The sequence below is a fragment of the Cicer arietinum genome, chromosome 7 (assembly GCF_000331145.2).
Source record: "Cicer arietinum cultivar CDC Frontier isolate Library 1 chromosome 7, Cicar.CDCFrontier_v2.0, whole genome shotgun sequence".
Classification (NCBI taxonomy): Eukaryota; Viridiplantae; Streptophyta; class Magnoliopsida; order Fabales; family Fabaceae; genus Cicer; species Cicer arietinum.
In genome coordinates this window covers 47,419,430-47,431,086 of record NC_021166.2, presented here as the reverse complement: position 1 = coordinate 47,431,086, position 11,657 = coordinate 47,419,430, and the positions used below count along the sequence as shown (strand labels likewise).

The following is an 11,657-nucleotide window of genomic DNA, read 5'->3' as shown; positions in this document are numbered from 1 at the left end:
ATCTGTTAGTTTCGTCTTTGCTAGTTTCGTTTATGTTAGTTTTGTCTTAGTTTCATTTTTGATTGTTAGTTTCGTCTTTGTTGTTCTAAACATTTTTCTCTTTGTGAGCATTTTCAATCTCGTGTTCAAAAATAGCATTTTTCATCTTTGTTGTTTTAAACATGTTAATCTTTTTCTAATTTATTTTGCATTGTGTTATGGTTTTTATTTCTTTTTATTATAATTAGGGTTTTGATTTAACTATTGTTTTTGTTTTTGGATTTTCTAGAGTTTGGTTTTTTTTGTTTTTGCATGCTGTTTTATATATTAGATTTTTCATTTTTCTTAAGTATAATGTGTTATTATGTAGTAATCTGCCTCACCTTAACATGCAGTTTGTCCTGTTCTTAACTCTGTTATTTGTCCTACTAATTGTTTGTCCTCATCTTAAATTATTTGTTTTTTTTCTTATGAATATGTCAGGTGAGTTGGTTTTGGTTTGTTTTATTACTGTTAAGGCAAAGAATCCATTATGTTCAATTTTCCACATTAATTCTTACTTTTTAACTTTCTATTTTGTTCTTAATATTGTTGATGTCTTCAATATACATCATGATAACAAATTTTTTAAGGATACTGTTTTGTTTTATATGGCAAGGTTAGATTTTGAAATTGAAATTACTTTTTGCATTGTTAGCAAATAGATTAATCAATTAAGAAAAATTTATTTTCGTTTGAGATTATAAGCTCTAAATAGTTGCTGTTAATTTGTATCAGACTCTTTGTCTTCTTGTTTTAAATTGAAGAATGTGTCATGTGCATTTTCTTAGTTGTTTTATTGTATGCTAACCATGATTAGAAAGTATAAACATTTTCTGTTAGTTGATACTTTCTGTTTCAATCACTACCTTTAGACATATCTTATTTGTAGTATCAAAACTTTACTAGTATAATGCCATGATTCACTTGGTAATTTTATTATTTATATACTCATGACAATACAATTTGTTAAGTTATTGTCCCCTAATACTTCTCATTTTAGTACATCCAATTTAATTTTCCATCACCTTGAAACCTTGCAGTTCCTCTAGGTAGAACATTTGATATTTGATAATTTATGCTCTTTCTGACCAACATTTGATATTCATACTCTTATTATTATTATTATTATTATTATTATTATTATTATTATTATTATTATTATTATTATTATTATTATTTTTTTGGTATGATGTAAAAAAACAAAGCTTTTTTTTAGTTATTAGATTTGTTGATATTATTTCATATAACTAATTTATTTTTATTCTTTTTGTTTCATTTTCTCTGCTTATCGGATCTCATATCGTCAAGGTAAATATTCTTTTATTTATTTTTCTTTGATTTTTTGCATACTCTAGAGTTTCAATATTCTGATTTTTGAATTCAAACTCTAATTTCCAACTCTAATAAATATTTATATCTAGAAAACTCTAATATGCATATTCTGATATTTAAATATTCTTGTATGAATTCAAACTCTGATGTCTAGATATGAATAATTATTAGATATGAATATTCTGATTTTTTCCCAAAATACTTTCTAGAGTTTCATTTTTTGATTTTTTTTTGCATATTTTGGAAAAAAACATACTTGATGTTCTTGGCTTGTGGCTGGAAAAGATGGATCAACGAGCCAATAACAGTAGCAAGCAAGGGGTGATTATAGAGCAAGAGCACTGTAAGTTTGTGCTTCTATTTTTTCGTCTTCAGTTTGATGCTTATATTGTTTCTATTTCATGTTTATAAGTTTTTCAAATGTATACTATATTTTTATGCCTATAAATGAATGCTATATATTTAAGTTGTATATTTCTTTTTAAGATGTGTTTAATTAATATGTGTTTAAAGTTTCTGGTTCTTTTTATGAGTTCAATTAACATGTTAAAAATGTGCTTTTTTTTTTTTTTAAGTGTATCTTGTGCTTCTTTTTTACTAAATGTAATTAGTGCTTCAGTTTTTTTTTAATGCGCGCTTCTGTTTAATTGTAATGCTTCAATTTTTTTAATGTATGCGTAATTTTTTTTATGCACCCTTTTAAATTTATTTGATTTTTTTATTTATAACTTGTAATGTATTTTAATTTTTTTTTCTTATACATACTTTTAAATGTATTATATGCATGCTTAAGTTTTTGTTGATGCATGTTTCTCTAATATATACTTTTGTTTATTATATGCTTTTTCTTTTTCTTAATGGATATTTGTTTGAATATTATTCTAATATTGTTTAATGAGTACACTGTGCTAGTTACACACTAGATACTGTATTATAGTTAACCTTCAATGGGTTGAATAAGTCTAGTGTGTGTGAAATACACTGGACTCTTGAATTATAGTCACTTACATAAGAATTAAACTCCCTTATAGGTTAAATTAAAGTCTCTTAAATATTCATAACTCCCCTTAAATATTTAATTACAACCACTTAAATAATAGAGTAATACAATCCTTGGATGTTAAATTACATTCATTTAAAAGTTAATACACCCCCATAAAATTTTATTACAACCCTTTAAAAGTCAATGAACTTACAATAAATAATTCCATATGGTTGGTATTTGGTTATTAATGCTCCTTCATGATTTCAGTGATGAACCAACCTAGTCGAAATTTACCAACTCCAAATATCAACACTACTGAAGCTGGTGCAGCAGCAACAACTATAGTTGCTGGACCTGAATTGGCTAACAATCAAGTTAAAAAGAAGAGAAAAGCTAATGTAAGTGGTCCTAGGCAATCCTCTAAATGTTGGGAACACTTTAACAAAATTAATTCTAGTGAAGAGGAGGTACAATCTGCCGCATGTAAATAAAATATACTTGTGTGACTCTCGAACTCATGGCACCTCTAACCTCAACTACCACCTTACTAGATGTGCCAAAAAACCTTTGGTTGTATATGATGACCCCATCTAAGCTATTCTTACATTTCCTAATGTAGAAGGATCTGGTTTGGTTTCAACAAGTAGTAAATTAAACCTTCAAGCTTGTCGTAGGGCATTGTCTATTTTTGTGATTTTGGATGAACAACAATTCAAAACTGTGGAAGGTGAAGGATTTAAGTATATGTTGAGAACATTGCTGCCACAATTTACAATACTGTCTAGACGAACTGTAGCTAGGGATAGTTTTCAGTTGTTTATGGAGGAAAAATAAGGTTGAAAGCTTTTTTTAAGTCTGATTGCAATAGGGTAGCTCTTACAATAGATTGTTGGACTTCAATTCAAAACCTTAACTACTTGGCCCTTACGAAACACTTTGTTGATAATGATTGGAATTATCAAAAAAGGATTATTAGTTTCACAGTAATTCCAAACCATAAGGGTGACACAATTGGTAAGAAGATTGAAGAGGTTTTAAAGGATTGGGGGATTCGAAATGTGTCAACTATAACCGTTGATAATGCATCATCCAATGATGTAGCTGTTGTTTTTTTGAAAAAAAAGATAAATAATATGGATTGTTTGATGGGGGATGGGGAACACTTCCACATGAGGTGTGCTGCTCATATTCTGAATTTAGTTGTAACTGATGGCTTGAAAGAAATTTTTTTGGCAATCTCTAGCATTAGAAATGCTGTTAGATTTGTAAAATCTTCACCTCATAGGGCTGCCAAGTTTAGGGAATGTGTCCAGTTAGCTGGAATATCTTGTAAAAAATTGCTATCTCTTGATGTTTCAACTCGTTGGAATTCAACCTACTTGATGCTTGAGGCTACAAAGAAGTTTCAAGTAGCTCTTAGGAAGTTTGAGGTTGAGGAGTCAAGTTATAAGGATTTCTTTGGAGAAGCTGGTCCCCCAACTAGTTATGATTGGGATACAGCTAGGGCGTTTGCAACATTTTTAAAGTTATTTTATGAGGCAACTAGAGTGTTTTCCTCCTCACAACATGAGAGTATACATGCAGCTTTTCACCAATTGTCTACAATCTATTGTGCGCTGCAAAATGCCTCTTTGAATTTGAACACCATTTTTGCAAGTGTGGCTGAGGATATGTTAGTAAAATATGATAAGTATTGGGGTAATATTGCAAACATTAATAAGTTGCTATACTTTGGGGTAATTTTTGATCCACGATATAAATTGAAATGTGTCGAGTGGTGCTTTCAAGATATGTATGCAACTAAATCAGAGGTGGCTATTGAATTGATCACATTAATTAAAGAAGATCTAACTAAAATGTTCAAATGGTATAAGAAAATCCATGACAAAAGAAAATAATTTACCACAACCAACTCCCATGGCTGTTGACAGTGGTTCCCATGATGAAACCTCTGTTGTTGCTGCCCATAATTTACAAATGGCCAGAGCACAAGCTTTTGAAGACACCATTTGAAAGAGAAAGACTCAATTGACCAACAAAATGAGCTTGAAGGATATTATTCTAGTAAGTGTGTGAAGATGAGTGAAAAGTTTGATATTCTTGCTTGGTGGAAATGTAACGCAACTCAGTACCCAATCTTATCTCTTATAGTCAAAGATATTTTGGCTATACCGGTGTCTACAATTGCATCTGAAAGTGCTTTTAGTACTGGTGGGAGAGTCATTGAAACCTTTAGAAGCTCTTTAAAGCCAGAAATGGATGAAGCATTAATTTACACACAAAATTGGCTAAAACCTTCACTCACTTGTTTCAAAGACTTAAATCTTAGTGAAGATGTTGATCTTTCTGAAGAAATTATTAAAGGTAAAATTATTTATGTATCTTTTAACTTTTTGAACTGTCTCATATATTTATATGTTCATAATATAGTCTAATGTTTATTATTTTGTTAGTTATTTCAGAGTTTCAAGGAATGTCAATTGGAAAGGCAACTACTGCAGGTGGCTCATCATCACAACCACCTAGTTGTGGTTGAATAAAATTATTGTATGCAATATTCCTTTTTATTGTTACTAATTTGAAATGATTTTGTCAATATTGTGTTAGTACTAACTAATTATGCCAAACTTTTCAGATTTAGACTTTTTTGAATGTTTTGACCTCACACAATCTTAAGTCAAAGACTAACTTGGCTCTATGACAATATCAACACAAGCTTTTTGGGATTTGTATAAACTGTTGTTCTGCTTGGTAAGTTATTATTGTTATATCTTATTGTTATTTTAATTGCCAAAAATTGTTAGTAACCAAAATTGTAAGTAGCTACAACTACAACTGTTACTCTCTTAGCAATCTAAACTGCATGTTATAGATATATGTTAGCATATATTAGCATATTGTGTTAGTACTAACTAATTATGCCAAACTTTTCAGATTTAGACTTTTTTGAATGTTTTGACCTCACACAATCTTAAGTCAAAGACTAACTTGGCTCTATGACAATATCAACACAAGCTTTTTGGGATTTGTATAAACTGTTGTTCTGCTTGGTAAGTTATTATTGTTATATCTTATTGTTATTTTAATTGCCAAAAATTGTTAGTAACCAAAATTGTAAGTAGCTACAACTACAACTGTTACTCTCTTAGCAATCTAAACTGCATGTTATAGATATATGTTAGCATATATTAGCATTTCTGTGATAAGCAAGAACATAAGATTAATTTGTTATTCTTATATAATTACCCTTTTATTTCCCAACAGCTGGTGCATTAGATTATGAGACTGATTTTGTTGCAAGTCATAGAAAAACAAGTGTTTGATCATATGTATGTTACCTTTTATCTTAAGTCAATTGTGAACTATCAGAATTTTATTTTTAATAAAATTAAAGTACTGAGTATAATATTGATTATGTAGGTTGCAGGAGTTCTTGCAGATTGCTTGGTGTTAAATCTTTATTTAATATTAGCTAAGTTAGTAGCTGCAATTTATATTATTGTGAACAACATATATAGGTATGTCAACCTGATTTCTTAGTTTGATCTTATTGTTGATTCAAAATGAATGATCTAATAATGTTGATTGCATTATTTTTTATTCAAACTAGGTTGCTATACATGAAACTAAGCTAAAGTAAATTTGGCGTTATCAAGTTTGGAATTTTTTGATGTTGATTGCAAACAAGGTATTGAATTATTTTTTCTATGGTACACATCAACAACATATTTTTACAATGGTTATTGGTTACTAATTTTTGCTCTAATTTTTTAGGTTCGCAATGGGAACAAATTGGAAATATATATTGATAATTGTATTTTCATAGAGTCAATTAAAACTATCAATATTTTCCAAGAAGTGTGTATCAATATTAGACTTTAGTATTATGTGAATGTAGTTGAAAAACTAAGCTGTTATAATCTGTTGTTGAATAACTAGGCTGTGATAATCTGTTGTTGAAAACTAGGCTGTGATAATCTGTCGTTGAAAAAGTAAGCTGTTATAATCTGTTGCTGTGAAAAACTAAGCTGTTATGTGAATGTATTAATATTACGTGAATGTACTTGAGTTGTTGTTGAAAAACTAAGTTGTTATAATCTGTTGGACTTGAAAAATAAGGATTGTGTTAAACTTTTAGTTGTAATCTGTTGGACTTGAAAAACAAGGATTGTGGAAAACTTTTAGTTGTAAGCTGCTGTATTTGTATGTTATGTGAATTTAGTTGTAAACTGAGTTGTTGTAGTTGTAAGTTGTTGCATTATAGGAATATAATTGTATGTTATGTGAATGTTAGTATCCCAATTTTTTTTTAAAAAAGTACAAATTTTGTCTTTAAATGGCTCAAAAGTGGTCTTATATTTGATAATAAACTACTACTTTCCTAAGAAATAACAAAAAAAATAGTTATTTTAATAAACATGTTATTGGGTCAAAAAAATTTGAATGGCCCAAAAAAGTTTGAATGGCCCAAACAATGATTCAACCCGGATGTAACCACTCGATTAACCCGCAACCCGGATACCCGATTTTTGTATTGGGCAAAAATGGGCTTGTAATTTTCAATCACAGATTGAGCCGGTTGGTGTTTTTAGGCCCGAACCCGCCCTACCCAGCCTGTTGTCCAACCCTACCTATATCAACTCAAGTGTATAAAATAGCTTCATTGTTTTGCATCAATAACAAATAAATCTCGTTGGAGAGAATTTTTCATTCAATCTTTCTTTTGATATATTCAAGGTATTTTTAGAATCATTTTAATTTGAACATTGCTTTTTCTTTTGACACTAATGATATCACTAAAGGTGGTGATTTTCTTTTGATTTTCATGATCTGTCAATGAATGAAGGTGGATCAGACGATCATTGTTTAGAAACTTCTAGGTGTCTTCTTATCGTGGATGACTTTCTTGGATCATGGATGATGAACTATTAGTCCTTTTCCAATCATCATTGATCATTATTCTTCTCCATCATGCAAATTTACAATTTTAATTCCTTTATTATAATATCAAGAGAAATGTATCTATTAGGAATAGAGCCGTTGAACATTTTGCCACGTTGTAGTAGTACATTTTGCCGTTGAGAGAAATGTGTTGTTCATAATATTATTATAGGTTGTTTTTGTACAATTTAGACAATTATATTGTATTAATTATAAGATGTTGGTGAGACATCAGTTGTATTGATTACAAAAGAATGTTGATATTCTAGTGCCACGTCACTTGTACTTTTAGCTAGAGAATCAAACTTCTATCTCTAATTAATTTTGTATCCAAACGAATAATGATACTTCTTTGTTAACATCGTCATTCATTGATTGATCAGATGCATTGACTTTATCTAAATATAAACTGTATTAGAAGACTATGTGATTTAAATATCATTGTCTTTTTTTCCGGAGAATCTTGCTTAGAAGATCACCAAAAGTTTTAACTGATTATTGACTTTTGCCAGAGAGGTATATGATCATTGTAGTGCTTTTGCTTTGTGATGAGAAGTGCAAATGTTGACTCAAAGTGTAAGTTGTCAAATGCTTGTTATAAAGCTAGTTGGTCACATTACTTTAGTGAATTGTCTCTTGTGACTAAATGAAGATTTACTTTATAATGTTCTCAAATACGTTCTTAATTAAAATAATACATTTAATCTAGAATGTCATTTGCTTTGTTAAACATTTCTTACACTTATACGCTATTTTGTTTATTCAATAGAACAACACATGTATTATTATTCCTAATTTACTCATAATTTATGTTACCTTAAAATAAATAGTCCTTAACATATATTTTAGGGTTATATATGCTTTTATTGAATGTGCAAAAATACGAGAAAGGGGAGTTGAATTGTATTTTGCCTTATTAACAACATCTTTTCAAAAATCTAGTTCATGATACTAGAACAAATATAACAGAACAGACACATTAATAAAACAAAGTATCAGACAGAGAGAAAAACACAAGGATTTATACTGGTTCACTACCAACGTGGAAGCAACGTCCAGTCCCCTCACACAAAAGGATTTATCCGGTAATTCAAAACCTAAACTACATCATCTGACCTTACAATTCAGTCTTCTCAACTTCCATCTTGAAACCTAGATACCTTTGAGGCACTACAACACCTTGATCCTACAAGCATTTGACCAAAAGGATTTATCCAGTAATTCAAAACCTAAACTGCATTATCTGACCTTACAATTCAGTCTTCTCAAATTTCAACTTGAAACCTACATACCAGTGAGGCACTACATCACCTTGATCCTACAAGTCAAGTCTTCTCAACTTCCAACTTGAAAACCTACAAGTCATTGAGGCAGAATAACCACTATTGGTTTGGGTTACAAAGGGGTGAAACTAAGTTCTATTTTGCTTCTTATAAGCGGATTGATGACAATTAACTTTACACTAAAACATAGAACTAAGCAATTATAATATAAAGTTGAACGAGTGTCTTCGATAAAACTAGAACCTTGAATTCTTAATACTTAGAGACTTTTGAGTAAATAAGGTTTTCTGAGTTGTTATGTTGTTTTATCTTCTTTAGAATTAATCCCTATATATAGCATAAATTAGGATTTCAATACTGTCTCAAACAAATTCTAAATGTGTCTTCCTTGTGCAAGGTCAACATAGATCTTAAAAAAAAAGTAAACCTTGATAGATACAGTTTGAGACTATGACCGTTGAAGTTTGATTAATTGCAAATCAAATCTTCAACTAAATTTTCTAGAATGATTATGTGCGATAATTTCTAAATAATGCTAGAAAACAATTCTCCTTGAATCTTCTGAGCGTATCTTCACAAAAAATTAAATCTTGATAGATATGATTTGGGACTGGTAAAGCTTGATTAATTCCAAAGCGAATATTCAACCAATTCTTCTAGAATGATTATGTGTGAGAATTTCCATATAAGGCTTGAAAATAATTTTTCTTGAATCTTATTTCATATGCTTGTTTAAGAGCAACAAGAACATATAAGAATATGTTCTTGGACCTTCAGAATTATGAAACAACTCATTCACTATCTGTAAGACCCATAATTTTAAAGTACACTTTATGTATTTTATATGTTTTGGATTTTGGCTCGGAGGCTTTTTAGCCAAAGTTAATAATATTATGCAGTGTATAGGATCAAAAAGTTATTTTGACCCCGTTTAGAATTACTCGTCGATAAATAAATTTAAATTAAGTGCGGTAAATCCTTTACGGAGAATTTAATGCGTTACGGGTAAAATGGTAATTTAACAAATATCTAGATATTTTGAGATATTTGTTAAGTTATATTTAATATATATATATATATATATATATATATATATATATATGTTTGCTTGGAGAGAATAGAAAGAAAGGAAATTAGAAGGAAGGAAAAGGAAACGAAAAGGTTATATAAAGGAAAGAAGGAAATAGAAAGGAAGGAAAAACAAAGAAAGGAAAAAGGAAGGAAGGAAAATTCAGAATTCCATCTTCTTCCTCCCTACGCGTGACCCCCCATTTTCCCTTCTCCTCCATTTTCGTCTTTCGTTGCTTTCTTTCTTCAAGACTAGTAACCCAAGGTTGGGTGAGTGTTAGAACAAGGATTTCGCAACTCCACTCTTCCTCTTTGATTCGAAAACGAAGAAAAACGGTATTTGAGATTCAAACACAAACCCCTCCGTTTCTTCTAGATCCAAGCTTCATTTCGCGAAGAGTTAGAAGGGAAAGTTGCTCACTACCACGCCACGGTGCTAGGGGACCAATTTGGAGGCGACGTTGCGAGCGGAGATTTTTACCGGATTTGCTCGCGGTACCAGAAACGCACGTTAGAGCTAACGCGAAGGTAAGGGCTCCTTCCAAACTTTTAGTTTGCATCTAGGGCCTTATATGTGGTTGTGTGGAAACGAATTTTGTTAGGATGGGAGTATTGTTTTGGGAAAAATGAATTTACCTCACGTATGTAAGATTTTGAGTAAATGAAACTTGTGTGTTTTGAGTAGTGGATTGTGTCGATTTGTGTTCGTTGTTTTTGACATGCTCTTAATTGATATTGATGAAATTTGATATGTGTATGGTTGGATTTGTGAATAAATGAATTGATATGTTTTGATGTGAGAATTTGTTGAGTTTGTGTTGTGTGAAATTTGAAAACCATTAAGTTAAATGAGTATTAAGAATGGGGAATCTCTTAATGTCTCGTTTACTTAATGTGCGTTTGTTTGTGAAAAATCGTTTAAGTTAACTGGGCGTTAAGAATGGGGAATCTCTTAATGTCTCGGTTACTTAACATTTTGTTTTGAAAACCGTTTAAGTAAACTGGGCGTTAAGAATGGGGAATCTCTTAATGTCTCGGTTACTTAATATTTGTTTTTGAAAATCGTTTAAGTTAACTGGGCGTTAAGAATGGGGAATCTCTTAATGTCTCGGTTACTTAATATTTGTTTTTGAAAATCGTTTAAGTTAACTGGGCGTTAAGAATGGGGAATCTCTTAATGTCTCGGTTACTTAATATTTTGTTTTAAAGAAAAATCGTTTAAGTTAACTGGGCGTTAAGAATGGGGAATCTCTTAATGTCTCGGTTACTTAATATTTTGTTTTAAAGAAAAATCGTTTAAGTTAACTGGGCGTTAAGAATGGGGAATCTCTTAATGTCTCGGTTACTTAATATTTTGTTTTGAAAACCGTTTAAGTAAACTGGGCGTTAAGAATGGGGAATCTCTTAATGTCTCGGTTACTTAATATTTTGTTTTGAAAACCGTTTAAGTTAACTGGACGTTAAGGAGAGGGAATCTCTTAATGTCTCGGTTACTTAATATTTTGTTTTAAAGAAAAATCGTTTAAGTTAACTGGGCGTTAAGAATGGGGAATCTCTTAATGTCTCGGTTACTTAATATTTTGTTTTAAAGAAAAATCGTTTAAGTTAACTGGGCGTTAAGAATGGGGAATCTCTTAATGTCTCGGTTACTTAATATTTTGTTTTAAAGAAAAATCGTTTAAGTTAACTGGGCGTTAAGAATGGGGAATCTCTTAATGTCTCGGTTACTTAATATTTTGTTTTAAAGAAAAATCGTTTAAGTTAACTGGGCGTTAAGAATGGGGAATCTCTTAATGTCTCGGTTACTTAATATTTTGTTTTGAAAACCGTTTAAGTAAACTGGGCGTTAAGAATGGGGAATCTCTTAATGTCTCGGTTACTTAATATTTTGTTTTGAAAACCGTTTAAGTAAACTGGGCGTTAAGAATGGGGAATCTCTTAATGTCTCGGTTACTTAATATTTTGTTTTAAAGAAAAATCGTTTAAGTTAACTGGGCGTTAAGAACGGGGAATCTCTTAATGTCTCG

At 30.5% G+C, this 11,657-nt stretch overlaps 1 pseudogene; it reads left to right on the top strand.

Moving 5' to 3' along the window:
* The first annotated feature begins 1,638 nt into the window (after positions 1-1,638).
* The window catches only part of LOC140918829 (zinc finger BED domain-containing protein RICESLEEPER 2-like), a 20,354-nt pseudogene continuing 10,335 nt past the window's right edge, over positions 1,639-11,657 (top strand).